Source organism: Salvelinus fontinalis, chromosome 38, assembly GCF_029448725.1.
Source record: "Salvelinus fontinalis isolate EN_2023a chromosome 38, ASM2944872v1, whole genome shotgun sequence".
Taxonomy (NCBI): Eukaryota; Metazoa; Chordata; class Actinopteri; order Salmoniformes; family Salmonidae; genus Salvelinus; species Salvelinus fontinalis.
Genome location: NC_074702.1, coordinates 16533787 through 16548720, shown reverse-complemented (window position 1 = coordinate 16548720; position 14934 = coordinate 16533787). Strand labels below are relative to the sequence as shown.

The 14934-nt window shown below is 44.7% G+C and overlaps 1 pseudogene; it reads left to right on the top strand.

Moving 5' to 3' along the window:
* Positions 1–1038: 1038 nt before the first annotated feature.
* Positions 1039–14934, top strand: part of LOC129837154 (activating signal cointegrator 1 complex subunit 3-like) — a 277375-nt pseudogene continuing 263479 nt past the window's right edge.

Sequence of the window (14934 nt, the reverse complement as noted above, 5' to 3'; positions counted from 1 at the left end):
CCTGAACGTGCATATGGGCCAACGTTGGACCCACAGACCAGTGATCATCACTAATTAATAAACTTATAGTCAGAAAGCTGTAATACATTCTTAAAATGTCCCCTACACCAGGGTTCCCAGACGTTTCCACGCAAGGACCCTTTTCACACACCCCAAAATTATACCTGTGAACAAAAATATTTTCACAAATGAAAGGAGTTAGTTATCAATAACTTTGATGATACTGTAGGCAAAGATAATTGTCATAAATACCTGTAGCTCGCTGATTTCTCGCTCACAGATTGATTACTGCTGGCTTGCTTCTTTTATCAATTAATATAGATATTGTAGTCCTTTCCATGTCTACAGGCCTACAAGTATTTATACGTGTACTACAATACCCGCTAATCCACCTTTGACAGAACATCTGACGTAAACGCTTCTGAAAGTGTAGAAACGTGAGTATTAAGTCCTTGCTGTCGTTGCGAGTACAGGTATTCGTATTATTGTGATGACGTACCACACTGTCCTGCATTTGTGGCCATTGTATCGGGAGACGTGGCAAGTTGAAGCAGTTAACGTTAGCTGTTACCTAACGCAAGTCTCTCTATTTTGTCTCCCTCCCACTGTGCTAAACTAGCTAGTTATCTCACATTAACTATTCTATTCATATTAACAAAAGCACGTTGTTGACATTGAGTTTACAGCATTTCTTTCAAAGACTTATTTTGGCAAGAGGCTGTATTATTATTAGCCACGGCATGCATTGTCAGCTGAGCTAGCTAACTAAGTGATGATGCTAGCCAGAGTTTACTAAAGTTAGCTAGCTGTCAGTGGAGTTGACAGGCTGACTGTCAGACCAAGCATTTAGCCACGTTACCTAAATTAGTTACCCAATACACTTCAGTAATATGACAGCATCTATGTAACTTTATCTTCCAATTGAAAACACATCTAGTCTCTTTGTTGGTGGTGAGGGAAAATGTATTATTTTGTTTACTCCGCTATTGATTTTATAGCGTATGTGTGAATATTTTGTAAATTTCAGATCAGAGATAGACTGTGTTTGGTAGCATCTTATGGACCACAGAGTGGAAGGCAACCAATGTCTCCACCCCGGCTCACTGGCGCCCTGCGCTCCTTCTCTACTGTCAGCGAGCAGGAAGACTTCTCTGAAGAAGTATATGATCTGAAGGTAAGGCTAACCCAAAGCAAGTTACATTACAGACCATATACGACTAACCATTGTGATGGGACACTATCGCGATTTAACAATATCACAATGTTATTTTATTGGTAGTCGGCTGTACCAGCACCAAAACTACCAGCACTGGAAGCTTGTTATCAATATTTTTAAATAGGGAGCCAATTTGTTTTCATCACTTATGCCCATGATAAAAACAAATTTTCTCATTGCTCTCTCTTGAACATCTGCAGAAGACATTTGGGGAGAAATGGGTTTGGAACATCGAATTGCAATAAAATCACAGTACCATAGTATTATCACAGTATTAATATCACAGTATTAAGCTAATTGAGGAGGATGTTTTGGGCTGTTGTGAACACAGGCTACTTGTAGTGCTTTTTCACGCACTTCCCTCCTTGATATCGCTTTCTCCAGCTCCCATTTACCATGCTACCTCTTTTCCTGTTATCTTCTTTAATCCGCTCTCTCTCCCCCGTTTGAAAATATATTCTAATCTTTGCCTCTCCCTCTATTCCCCTAATTTCTCCTCTCTCATTCTGATTGGGGGCTTGTTAAGTTGTTGGTGTGTATTGAGATACTCAACTTAGGAGGAAATTGGGCCTGGTCCTCAGACCACCACCTCTGGCCCTGTTCTCCCAGAGCTAAATCCTCCACAGTGTGAAAACTGCTGCTTGAGGGAAAAGAGGGACTAATGAGGGTCGCTGGGAGATTATCAGAGCTCCAGTTAAAATGCTTTAGTTTTAGAGGACATGGAAGTGCTGATTGTAATAAAGGCATGATGTTAATACTGCTGCCGGCCCTCCTTGCACTGAACCCCCTGACCTGATGAGCACTAATACCCAATGCTAAAGGAAAGGCTTATTTCAAATTCACTCGCTATGCAAGGAATTGAGCGTATGCTGCTGCTGCACTATGTCTTTGAGTTATGAAAAGGACTTAGAATTATGCATTTGGTCTTCGCTGAGGTCCGGAGGGCCGCAATTAAATGTATTATATTTCCTCGCTGTCAAAATGTGCATTAGTCCTCTATCACCCCACAACGGCATTCAGGTGTCCTGATGTGACTTATAATTAGATTAGATGCAAATCCCCCACATTCCCCCAGAAGTTGTACAGCGGTGCAACACAGGGCCTTCTCCTACTGCTCTTATTACTATTCTGATACTGCCTGTTGGGGGATCACACACCCCTCCGTCCCCCTAATCCCACTGCATCCCTGACAGATCAGTGGAGTGCAGCGGAGAGTGGACTCTCCCCGTGTGGAGCACCTCTGTAGTGTACCGGAAGAGACTGAGGCCCGACACACGAGAAGGCATCTCTGAGGCTTGCTCAATTGGTCTAGCCTTGATTCCTCACATCTCCTTGCCTCACCTCCTTCTCAAAACACATTAGAGGAAAACATCCAAGGTTCCTCCCCTCTGACCTTCTCCTCCAACTAGTTTTGAGAAGGTGACGAGGAGAATCGATGGAAGACAAATTGAGAACAAGCCTGGGGTTCTAACAGCAGCTACATGTATGTGGAGGATCAAGAGCTCAGGACAGCTAGTGGAAGCTGGCTGCCTGGGGGTGTGTCGCTGTCCAATGGCTCATGTGTATCAGGCCAGGGTCAGTGTCTCTGAAAGATGAATAATATAGTGTAGAGCTTGACGCATGTTCCTTAGCTGAGGTGTTTTAGTAGAGAATGTCAGGATGTTGTCAGAAAAATAAGAGTACAGTAGATTCTAACAATAGACACATGCAGTAGGTCACTGAAACCATGTTGTGCAGGCAGGATTTTTACTTTGAAACGCTGTCTAAGAGCTCACCAAGAGAAACATGATGTCCTACCTACCTTCTTGAAATCCTGTGAAAAAGACAATTTTGTTGTATTTATTTGATTTCTGTTCGCCACTACTCTTTTTTTGTCCTCATCATTGAAAGTCTAGAGAGCCTTCCGTGATAATAAACACGTATTTGGGATATTTTTGAAAGGTTCTTGACCTTGTAATTTTGGTCCTTTTTAATGTGCCCTTAACCTGTCTACCTAGAGCATAGAGAATAAAGTAGATCTCCAGAGACCACTGAGAATGACGATGAAAAGCACCCATTGTGCCCTGACATACACAGTGGAGAGTGAGACGCTTTTAGGCCATTTTAATTGGCTTAAATCCTTTTCATTCGTTTCTCTCTGCCTCTCTAAGTATCACCCTTTATCTCTCTCTCTCTCTCTCTTTTTCTCCTCTCTCTCCCTCATCTCTTTTGGACAATTAGTCCTGATTCCCTTGATTTAACAGAGCTCTAAATGAGCTACGGTGGGAGGACACATGTCTTTTAGAAAGTGCTCTTTTTCTTCTTTCATTTCTCTGATGAGCAGTGCTAGACAATGCTAGCGTTTTACTGCTTGGAACATACAGTTGGAGCATACAGCAGTGCAGCAAGAAATGTCACATTTCAGTAGCCACTAGTCAGCTAGATATCACTAATGGTAATAGTAATAGTAAATGGTAGTGGGTTTTCTAATAATCACAATAATCATCATCAGCATATTTGTGATGCTGATGGCAGCCCGTATTGCCTCAGTTGAAGAGTGGGACTAAAGAAACTGGGCTCATAATAAATGATGATGGTATCTAGCTAACTAAATATTTTGTTGTTTCCCCATGTCTCTGGCAGTGGGGACAGAGCATGGCCAGGACACCATTGAGAGTGCTGCTGTCTTCCTGTTTGAGACTTTCCACTACAAGGACCATGTGGGTCACGAGGAGACGAGGGCCATCAACCAGATGTTCGGCCCCTTCCCCTCCTCGGCAGCCGACACCTCCTGTGCTGCTGTGTCCCAGGCTGTGGCCCCTCTGGGAGAGTCCCAGGTGGGGGGAGTCTAATTTGGTCTTTGGGTACAACTGAAATACCAAAATCAAATTTTATTAAAATACTAGGACTATATATAGGCATACTTAAAATAAGATATAAAAAAGGTTACTTTTTGGTTTATACGTTTTCTTCCTAGTATTTTATTATTCTACTATCATATTTTTCTTGATGTATGTATTTATAATGCTCTATTATTTATGTATGTATTTATTTATTTATTCATGTTTTACAGGTGGAGGAGTTTGTTCGTTCCCAGAGCTCCTGTCGCGCCCCTCAGCGCGGCTCGGCCTTCGGACGCATCATCACCTTCTCCTATGACTGCTACACCCTGGACCCCCAGGAGGCCCTGCCCTGGGCGGGGGACCCTGAAGACGAGACCCCTGGTGGAGGCCTGGACTTCCACAGCTTCCTCAACAACCACCAAGGCCTCTGGGGTAATGGGGGAGAGGCGGATGGAGGCAGGCTAAGCCCGGGAGGGGCTCAGAGCCCTGGGGATGGGACCATCCTGAGGAGGGAGGTGGAGAAGTTCCTGAACGGAGGCAACATGATCTCCTCCAGCCCTGAGGAACTGTGCATCTCCCTGTTTGAGATGCTGGCCTCCACCAAGAGTGACGACGAGCTGCAGAACGAGGTGAGCAGCACCCTCTCACACCACCTTTACCCTTTTCACACTATTGTGCCGACCCAAACCTCAGTTATTCCTTGACCTTAGCCAGCTGGCCTCTGGGGTTTAAACCCCGGTTCAGACCACATCCACTTTGGACCTCGTCTCCACGGCAGGTCAACCTTGGCCTTTAGTGTGTGGGTGTGAGGTTGACGTGGTACGTGTCTGGAGAGATCTGAAGTTTGGAGAGATCTGGAGAGCTGACCTTAACCTTGTAGGAGAGGAGGAAGATCTTACTGCTTCTCCAGGAAGGCCCTATCACATAGGAAGGCAGCAGTATGCCTAACATGCACACCAGGATAAAGGCTGCAGTATGCCTGACATGCACACCAGGATAAAGGCTGCGGTATGCCTGACATACACACCAGGATAAAGGCTGCAGTATGCCTGACATACACACCAGGATAAAGGCTGCAGTATGCCTGACATACACACCAGGATAAAGGCTGCAGTATGCCTGACATACACACCAGGATAAAGGCTGCAGTATGCCTGACATGCACACCAGGATAAAGGCTGCGGTATGCCTGACATACACACCAGGATAAAGGCTGCAGTATGCCTGACATGCACACCAGGATAAAGGCTGCAGTATGCCTGACATGCACACCAGGATAAAGGCTGCGGTATGCCTGACATGCACACCAGGATAAAGGCTGCAGTATGCCTGACATGCACACCAGGATAAAGGCTGCGGTATGCCTGACATGCACACCAGGATAAAGGCTGCAGTATGCCTGACATGCACACCAGGATAAAGGCTGCGGTATGCCTGACATGCACACCAGGATAAAGGCTGCGGTATGCCTGACATACACACCAGGATAAAGGCTGCGGTATGCCTGACATACACACCAGGATAAAGGCTGCGGTATGCCTGACATACACACCAGGATTAAGGCTGCGGTATGCCTGACATACACACCAGGATAAAGGCTGCGGTATGCCTGACATGCACACCAGGATAAAGGCTGCGGTATGCCTGACATGCACACCAGGATAAAGGCTGCGGTATGCCTGACATACACACCAGGATAAAGGCTGCGGTATGCCTGACATACACACCAGGATAAAGGCTGCGGTATGCCTGACATGCACACCAGGATAAAGGCTGCGGTATGCCTGACATACACACCAGGATAAAGGCTGCGGTATGCCTGACATACACACCAGGATAAAGGCTGCGGTATGCCTGACATACACACCAGGATAAAGGCTGCGGTATGCCTGACATACACACCAGGATAAAGGCTGCGGTATGCCTGACATACACACCAGGATAAAGGCTGCAGTATGCCTGACATGCACACCAGGATAAAGGCTGCGGTATGCCTGACATGCACACCAGGATAAAGGCTGCAGTATGCCTGACATGCACACCAGGATAAAGGCTGCGGTATTGTATGCCACACACAATAAGTGAAACAGTGTTTAGGTTCAATGTTTAATGTCTGAGATTCTCAGGTTTTTAGAGGGTGGAAAGACCTTGGGTTTAGTGTATGTGGAAAGGATTTGCGCCGTTACCAATGATTCAAGACTAGCTAGAAGAACTGGGCAACAACAGGCAATTAAGCCAGCACTTAGTCTGTGCTGAGCCATGGTGTTATTGAGACATGTTGTTCACTTCTTCCACAAGAAAATAACACACTTACACAGAGGGAGAGATGCCAGGTTGTGACAGACGAGAGGATGGATTGATGAGGCTCTGGGCAGAGCTCCCATCTCTCTTATACAGGTGCTTAATTCTTCCTGTTCTCTCTCTCCCTCGCTCCCCTGCAGCCCACAAAAACACAAGGTCACCACACACATTTAATTAATATCATTTATTAGTGGCTCTCTGTTTTGCCCCCCTATCCAGCATCCAGTCTAGAAGAGGTGTGTGTCTGCGTGCTTGTCTGTTAGCAGTTAAAGGTCAGGGTCAGAGTGCCCCTTAGGCCACATGCTCTGTGGCCACATGCTGAGACCTCTGGCAATGAGATTTCATCCATAACTTTCACTTATGAATTAGACAGTACCTCACTCCTCTTGAGTCCCTCTCCCTCCCTTCTCTTTCCTTCTCGCCACAGCAGAGTGTAGGTTTTACTAATACCTGAGTCTACATTCTCTTCTAATGTTCTTCACGTAGCTGACATTTGGAAGCCAACTCTCCTACTGGCATCTTTAGATGTGGAGTGCCCTTTGTGTGTGTGCACTCCACGCACCTCTCTGCGCGTGACTCCAAATTCAACAGCAATGTTTAAAGGCTCTGTACTCTGTACCATTACATGTGACAGAGGATAAACCCCCGCTTTTTATTTTATTACCTCATTTGTACCCCTGGAATGATGACATTTGCTGCAATAGCAGTGGCTTGAGAAAGAGAGGAGAGAAAGAAAGCTTGATTTTAAAGGTATGTTTTTGGTGGTTGTGAAAAAAGCTGTAGCTCCATTAAATCACCGGGATATAGACTTGAGTTATTATATTCATAGTTTTGAACGCTGTAAGGCATACTGTATGTAGGTGTGCTGCTTGTATGGCAGTCTCATTCAACATTTGTATTATAACCAGTGATCTATGTGGACACTGATAGTTGCCTGTCTTCCTGAAAGCTTGTTGTAGCCTATGCATTTTCTAAAACAATCTATGGTTCACAGTTACAGTTCACCTAATGTCTCAGCCTCATCCAGGCTTAAAGGTAAAAAAAAAAAGGCTTCAGGGTGGTTAGGTCTGTGAGCTCCTTTCTTCTGAGGGGAAAACTGTCTCTCACTCCCAGCGGACTTCTCTGTCCTCCTCACCTTCCCTTTCAGGCTGAGAGGATCCAATGAACTTCAAGGACAGAATTCATGAGTGCCCATAAAAAATATATTTTCTCTGGGCAGCAGGTGAAAAACAGACCAACAATAACAACAGTCCCAGGGTCATTTCACCTCCAAAAAGCACAAGGTTTTCGACACCCACCACCTCAGATTGTTCTGAAATCGTTTCTGTTGTAAGAAACAGAAGGTTACAGATCATTTTATGATATCCAATTGGTAGTTAGTCTTGTCCCATCGCTGAAACTCCCGTATGTAGGTCGAGAGTGATGCCTCCTCCGAAACACGACCCTGCCAAGCCGCACTGCTTCTTGACACACTGCTCGCTTAACCCTGAAGACAGTCGCACCAATGTGTCGGCGGAAACGCCGTACAGCTAGCGACCGCAGTCAGCGTGCATGCGACCGGCCCGCCACAAGGAGTCGCTAGAGCGCGATGGGACAAGGAGATCCCAGCTGGCCAAACCCTCTCCTAACCCGGACAACACTGGGCCAATAGTGCGTCGCCTCATGGGTCTCTCGGTCACGGCCGGCTGTGACATAGCCTGGGATTGAACTCGGGTCTGTAGTGACGCTTTAGACCGCAGCGCCACTCGGGAGGCCCCCTGCAACATTATCTCTGAGAAATTAAGCTAATTGATTGCACCCAAATTCAGTAAATATAGTACATAACATCTGATTTGGACCCCAATTTTTCTTTTTTTACAATGAGTAAGACATGAGGATTCCAAAGAAATTGTCAAAAGCCCCCCCCCATGCCAAATCTTATCTGTTTCAAACGACAGAAATGATTTCAGAATGATCAGAGATTGTGGGTGTCATTGCTTTCTGAAATGACATGGAATGACCCTCCAGTCACTGAGAGGGAAAGGACTTTGGAGACAGAATAAAACCAAGACCCAGCACACAGAGGAACAAAGACTGCCCTTCACAAAGGAGGGCGGCTGACCTGTCACCTGACATCATCAAAGTGCGTCTGTTGTTTGGCTCCCCTACCGCTGTGGCTAACCAAGTCCCCAGAGAGGATGTGGAAAAGCAAAAGAGCAGTCTCTCTTTCCATCCATTTATCCATCTGCAGACTGAAAAGCATGAATTGAAGGATCAGTTTTGTATTGTATTTTAGCTTTATTTCTTTTTAAATAATGCAGGATAATTTTTTTATATATATTCAAGAATGCTCATATCTTCAATTGTCAGGTACTATGTGGGTTTTGATGTTGTCTCATTGAGTACGGTTACATGCACAAATGATTTCCCTAATAATCATGTTTACATGGACACCTCTGAAGTCAGGCTTCCTGATGGGACTTAAATAAATGCAGAAAATCGGCAATCAAAATAAACATTCTACAACAACGGCCATGTTATTTTTGTGAAGCCTGATTGAGTTTGGACATATATAGTTTGTTTGTGAAATGTATTTCTAAGATGCTTACTTTCAGTTTTTCCAAACTCACTTCACTCGTGCGTAAGAGGGAGGCTTGTGCTACCGGTGCTGGTACATGTGCATATCAATTACACCGCTGGAACACGGATTAAGCTGTTTACATGCCCTAATAATTCCAGATTGCTTAGAAAACCAGGTGTTATAATCGACGTATGCTTCCTTCAATTTAATCCTTACGCTGATTTAAGATAAGCTTGCATATTCTGCCTACTGCCATAATCAGTTTAATATCATATTGAGTTGCACCCCCTTTTGCCCTCAGAACAGCCTCAATTCGTCAGGGCATGGACTCTACAAAGTGTCGAAGGCATTCCACAGGGATGCTGGCCCATGTTGACTCCAATGCTTCCCACAGTTGTGTCAAGTTGGCTGGATGTCCTTTGGGTGGTGGACCATTCTTGATACACACAGGAAACTGTTGAGTGTGAAAAACCCAGCAGCGTTACAGTTCTTGACATACTCTAACTGGTGCGCCTGGCACCTACTACCATACCCCGTTCAAAGGCACTTCAATCTTTTGTCTTACCCATTCACCCTCTGAATCACACTCATACACAATCCATGTCTCAAGACTTAAAAATCTTGAACCTGTCTCCTCCCCTTCACCTACACTGATTGAATTGGATTTAACAGGTGACATCAATAAGGGATCATAGCTTTCAACTGGTCAGTCTATATAATGGAAAGAGCAGGTGTTCCCGACTGGCGCAGTGTTCTAAGGCACTGCATCTCAGTGCAAGAGGTGTCACTACAGTCCCTAGTTTGAATCCAGACAGTATCACATCCGGCTGTGATTGGGAGTCTCATAGGGCGGCACACAATTGGCCCAGCGTCGTCTGGGTTTGACCGGGGTAGGCCGTTTTAGCTTTAATATAAGAATTTGTTCTTAACTGACTTGCCTAGTTAAATAAAGGTGTAAAAAATCGGTGTCCAAAAATACAGATTTCCGATTGTTATGAAAACGTGAAATCGGTCCTAATTAATCGTCCATTCCGATTAATCGGTCGACCTCTAGTATGTTTACATGTACACTAATGCACAGTGTACAAAACATTAATAAAGAATAAAAAAAAAATGTAACCTTTAAATGTAACCTTTATTTAACTAGGCAAGTCAGTTAAGAACACGTTCTTATTTTCAATGACGGCCTAGGAACGGTGGGTTAACTGCCTTGTTAACAGAACAACAGATTATTACCTTGTCTGCTCGGGGATTCAATCTTGCAACCTTACGGTTAACTAGTCCAACGCTCTAACCACCTGCTTTACATTGCACTCCACGAGGAGCCTGCCTGTTACGCGAATGCAGTAAGAAGCCAAGGTAAGTTGCTAGCTAGCATTAAACTTATCTTATAAAAAACAATCAATCAATCAATCATAATCCTTAGTTAACTACACATAGTTGATGATATTACTAGTTTATCTAGCATGTCCTGCGTTGCATATAATCGATGCAGTGCGCATTCACGGAAAAGGACTGTCGTTGCTCCAACGTGTACCTAACCATAAAAATCAATGCCTTTCTTAAAATCAATACACAAGTATATATTTTTAAACCTGCATATTTAGTTAATATTGCCTGCTAACATGAATGTCTTTTAACTAGGGAAAATGTGTCACTTCTTGCAACAGAATCAGGGTATATGCAGCAGTTTGGGCTGCCTGGCTCGTTGCAAATTGTGTGAAGACTATTTCTTCCTAACAAAGACAGCCAACTTCGCCAAACGGGGGATGATTTAAGAAAAGCGCATTTGCGAAAAAAAGCACAATCGTTGCACGACTGTCCCTAACCATAAACATCAATGCCTTTCTTAAAATCAATAAACAGAAGTATATATTTTTAAACCTGCATATTTAGCTAAAAGAAATCCAGGTTAGCGGGCAATATTAACCAGGTGAAATTGTGTCACTTCTCTTGCGTTCATTTCACGCAGAGTCAGGGTATATGCAACAGTTTGGGCCGCCTGGCTCGTTGCAAACTAATTTGCCAGAATTGTACATAATTATGACATAACATTGAAGGTTGTGCAATGTAACAGGAATATTTAGACTTATGGATGCCTGCCGTTATATAAAATATGGAACGGTTCCGTATTTCACTGAAAAAATAAAAGTTTTGTTTTCGAGATGATAGTTTCTGGATTCGACCATATTAATGACCTAAGGCTCGTTTTTCTGTGTGTTATTATGTTATAATTAAGTCTATGATTTGATAGAGCAGTCTGACTGAGCGATGGTAGGCACCAGCAGGCTTGTAAGCATTCATTCAAACAGCACTTTCGTGCGTTTTTCCAGCAGCTCTTCGCAATGCTTCAAGCATTGCACTGTTTATGACTTCAAGCCTATCTACTCCCGAGATTAGGCTGGTGTAACCGATGTGAAATGGCTAGCTAGTTAGCGGGGTGTGCGCTAATAGCGTTTCAAACGTCACTCGCTCTGAGACTTGGAGTAGTTGTTCCCCTTGCCCCACAAGGGCCGCGGCTTTTGTGGAGCGATGGGTAACGCTGCTTCGAGGGTGGCTGTTGCCGATGTGTTCCTGGTTCGAGCCCAGGTAGGAGCAAGGAGAGGGACGGAAGCTCTACTGTTACACTGGCAATACTAAAGTGCCTATAAGAACATCCAATTGTCAAAGGTATATGAAATACAAATCGTATAGAGAGAAATAGTCCTATAATTCCTAGAAATACAACCTAAAACTTCTTACCTGGGAATATTGAAGACTCATGTTAAATGGAACCACCAGCTTTCATATGTTCTCATGTTCTGAGCAAGGAACTTAAACGTTAGCTTTCTTACATGGCACATATTGCACTTTTACTTTCTTCTCCAACACTTTGCTTTTTTGCATTATTTTAACCAAATTGAACATGTTTCATTATTTATTTGAGGCTAAATTGATTTGATTGATGTATTATATTAAGTTAAAATAAAAGTGTTCATTCAGAATTTTTCACTTTTACTTTCTTCTCCATGTCACGTTCCTGACCTTATCTCCTGTGTTTAGTCTTTGTTTAGTTGGTCAGGACGTGAGCTGGGTGGGTGTAGTCTATGTTATGTGTTTCTTTGTTTAGGTTTGTCTTATTGGCCTGATATGGTTCTCAATCAGAGGCAGGTGTTTTATGTTGTCTCTGATTGGGAACCATATTAAGGAAACCTGTTTTCACTGTTGGTTTGTGGGTGATTGTTCCTGTTCGTGCGTTCATGTGTTCTATGTTCTCTAGTTCAGGACTGTAGCTTCGTTGGTTTTTGTTTGTTTATTGTTTTGTTCGTATTGAAGAAGTATTCTAATAAATATGGATACATACCACGCTGCGCTTTGGTCCTCCTCTCTTTCTACCGACGATAGCCGTTACACTCCAACACTTTGTTTTTGCATTATTTTAACCAAATTGAACATGTTTCATTATTTATTTGAGGCAAAAATTATTTTATTGATGTATTATATTAAGTTAAAATAAGTGTTCATTCAGTATTGTTGTAATTGTCATTATTACAAATAAATAAATAAAATTGGTCCTCCAATAATCGGTATCGGAATCGGCGTTGAAAAATCATAATCGGTCGACCTCTAAAACACTCATTGTGTCTGTTGCACACAGCATTTCCACCCCCTATGGTTAATACTGTATGTTTCTCTCCTGTGCTAGCCAGCTCCTAGCTCAGTGATCACTTCCCTCCCAGTCAGGTTTACTGTTGTTTTGCTGTCCCTAGCCAGCTAAGTGCCAGGTGGCTGTGTTTGGGGGGCTAAGCGGCACAGCATTATTCTGTCTCAGGCCCAGACTTACTTTGGGCATGGTAATTACCAGGTGCTCATTCTTGGCAATAAATGCATGTGTTTGGAGGGGAGGATGGAGGTTGAACCATAGGATGTGTTTGTTTACTGCTTTAGTGTTTTTGGCTTAAGCACACCAGCTGATGTCTCCCCCACTCTTACGCTCTCTCGGCTCCTCTCCTTCTTGCCCTCTCTTTTTCTCTCTTTGCTTCTCTCTCTCTCTCTTTGTGTCTCTCTCTCTCTCTTTGTATCTCTCATCTGTCTCTTTCAAGACTAGTCATTCAACTGAGACTGCTCTTCTCTGTGTCACGGAGGCGCTCCGCACTGCTAAAGCTAACTCTCTCTCCTCTGCTCTCATCCTTCTAGACCTATCGGCTGCCTTTGATACTGTGAACCATCAGATCCTCCTCTCCACCCTCTCCGAGCTGGGCATCTCCGGCGCGGCCCACGCTTGGATTGCGTCCTACCTGACAGGTCGCTCCTACCAGGTGGCGTGGCGAGAATCTGTCTCCGCACCACGTGCTCTCACCACTGGTGTCCCCCAGGGCTCTGTTCTAGGCCCTCTCCTATTCTCGCTATACACCAAGTCACTTGGCTCTGTCATATCCTCACATGGTCTCTCCTATCATTGCTATGCAGACGACACACAATTAATCTTCTCTTTTCCCCCCTCTGATAACCAGGTGGTGAATCGCATCTCTGCATGTCTGGCAGACATTTCAGTGTGGATGACGGATCACCACCTCAAGCTGAACCTCGGCAAGACGGAGCTGCTCTTCCTCCCGGGGAAGGACTGCCCGTTCCATGATCTCGCCATCATGGTTGACAACTCCATTGTGTCCTCCTCCCAGAGTGCTAAGAACCTTGGCGTGATCCTGGACAACACCCTGTCGTTCTCAACTAACATCAAGGCGGTGACCCGTTCCTGTAGGTTCATGCTCTACAACATTCGCAGAGTACGACCCTCCCTCACGCAGGAAGCGGCGCAGGTCCTAATCCAGGCACTTGTCATCTCCCGTCTGGATTACTGCAACTCGCTGTTGGCTGGGCTCCCTGCCTGTGCCATTAAACCCCTACAACTCATCCAGAACGCCGCAGCCCGTCTGGTGTTCAACTTTCCCAAGTTCTCTCACGTCACCCCGCTCCTCCGCTCTCTCCACTGGCTTCCAGTTGAAGCTCGCATCCGCTACAAGACCATGGTGCTTGCCTACGGAGCTGTGAGGGGAACTGCACCTCCGTACCTTCAGGCTCTGATCAGGCCCTACACCCAAACAAGGGCACTGCGTTCATCCACCTCTGGCCTGCTCGCCTCCCTACCTCTGAGGAAGTACAGTTCCTGCTCAGACCAGTCAAAACTGTTCGCTGCTCTGGCACCCCAATGGTGGAACAAACTCCCTCACGACGCCAGGTCGGCGGAGTCAATCACCACCTTCCGGAGACACCTGAAACCCCACCTCTTTAAGGAATACCTAGGATAGGATAAAGTAATCCTTCTAACCCCCCCCCCCTTAAAAGAGTTAGATGCACTATTGTAAAGTGGTTGTTCCACTGGATATCATAAGGTGAATGCACCAATTTGTAAGTCGCTCTGGATAAGAGCGTCTGCTAAATGACTTAAATGTAATGTAAATGTCTCTCTCTCTCTCTCTCTCTCTGTATCTCTCATCTGTCTCTCTCTCTCTCCTCCAGCTGTTTGAGCTGCTGGGCCCAGAGGGATTTGAGATGATCTCTGTTCTCCTCCAGAGAAGGTCTTCCATCGTGGATTCTCTCCTCTCCATCCCTGCAGACAGGATCAACTACCCACCAGGTGAGTCAGACCCATAGAAACTAGAGATCCACCACACTCTCGGAGAGCAGTTGAGGAGTGCATCGTTGATAAATTAAACTGTAGTTAATTGGTTTGAAATTCAAAATCTACCTACCTAGACAAATCTACTGACTACAACATTCATCATTGAAAAAAAATTATATGATGAAATAAATAATTATTTTGCCTGTCACTACCCCTCATTTGGAGGACCGCTTTTAATATTAGGCCTTTTTTTATTTAAATGTTTTATACTTATTTACCCCCAACCTTCATCATTGTCAGGGTGTGTTTAAGGGAAGGAGAGGGTGTGGTGTGAAGTATAGGAGGAGGAGAGGGTGATGTGTGATAGGGTCACTAAGGTCGACTCTTGGCTATGCATTTCTCAGCGGGGTCATGACCTTTAACACCTGGTACG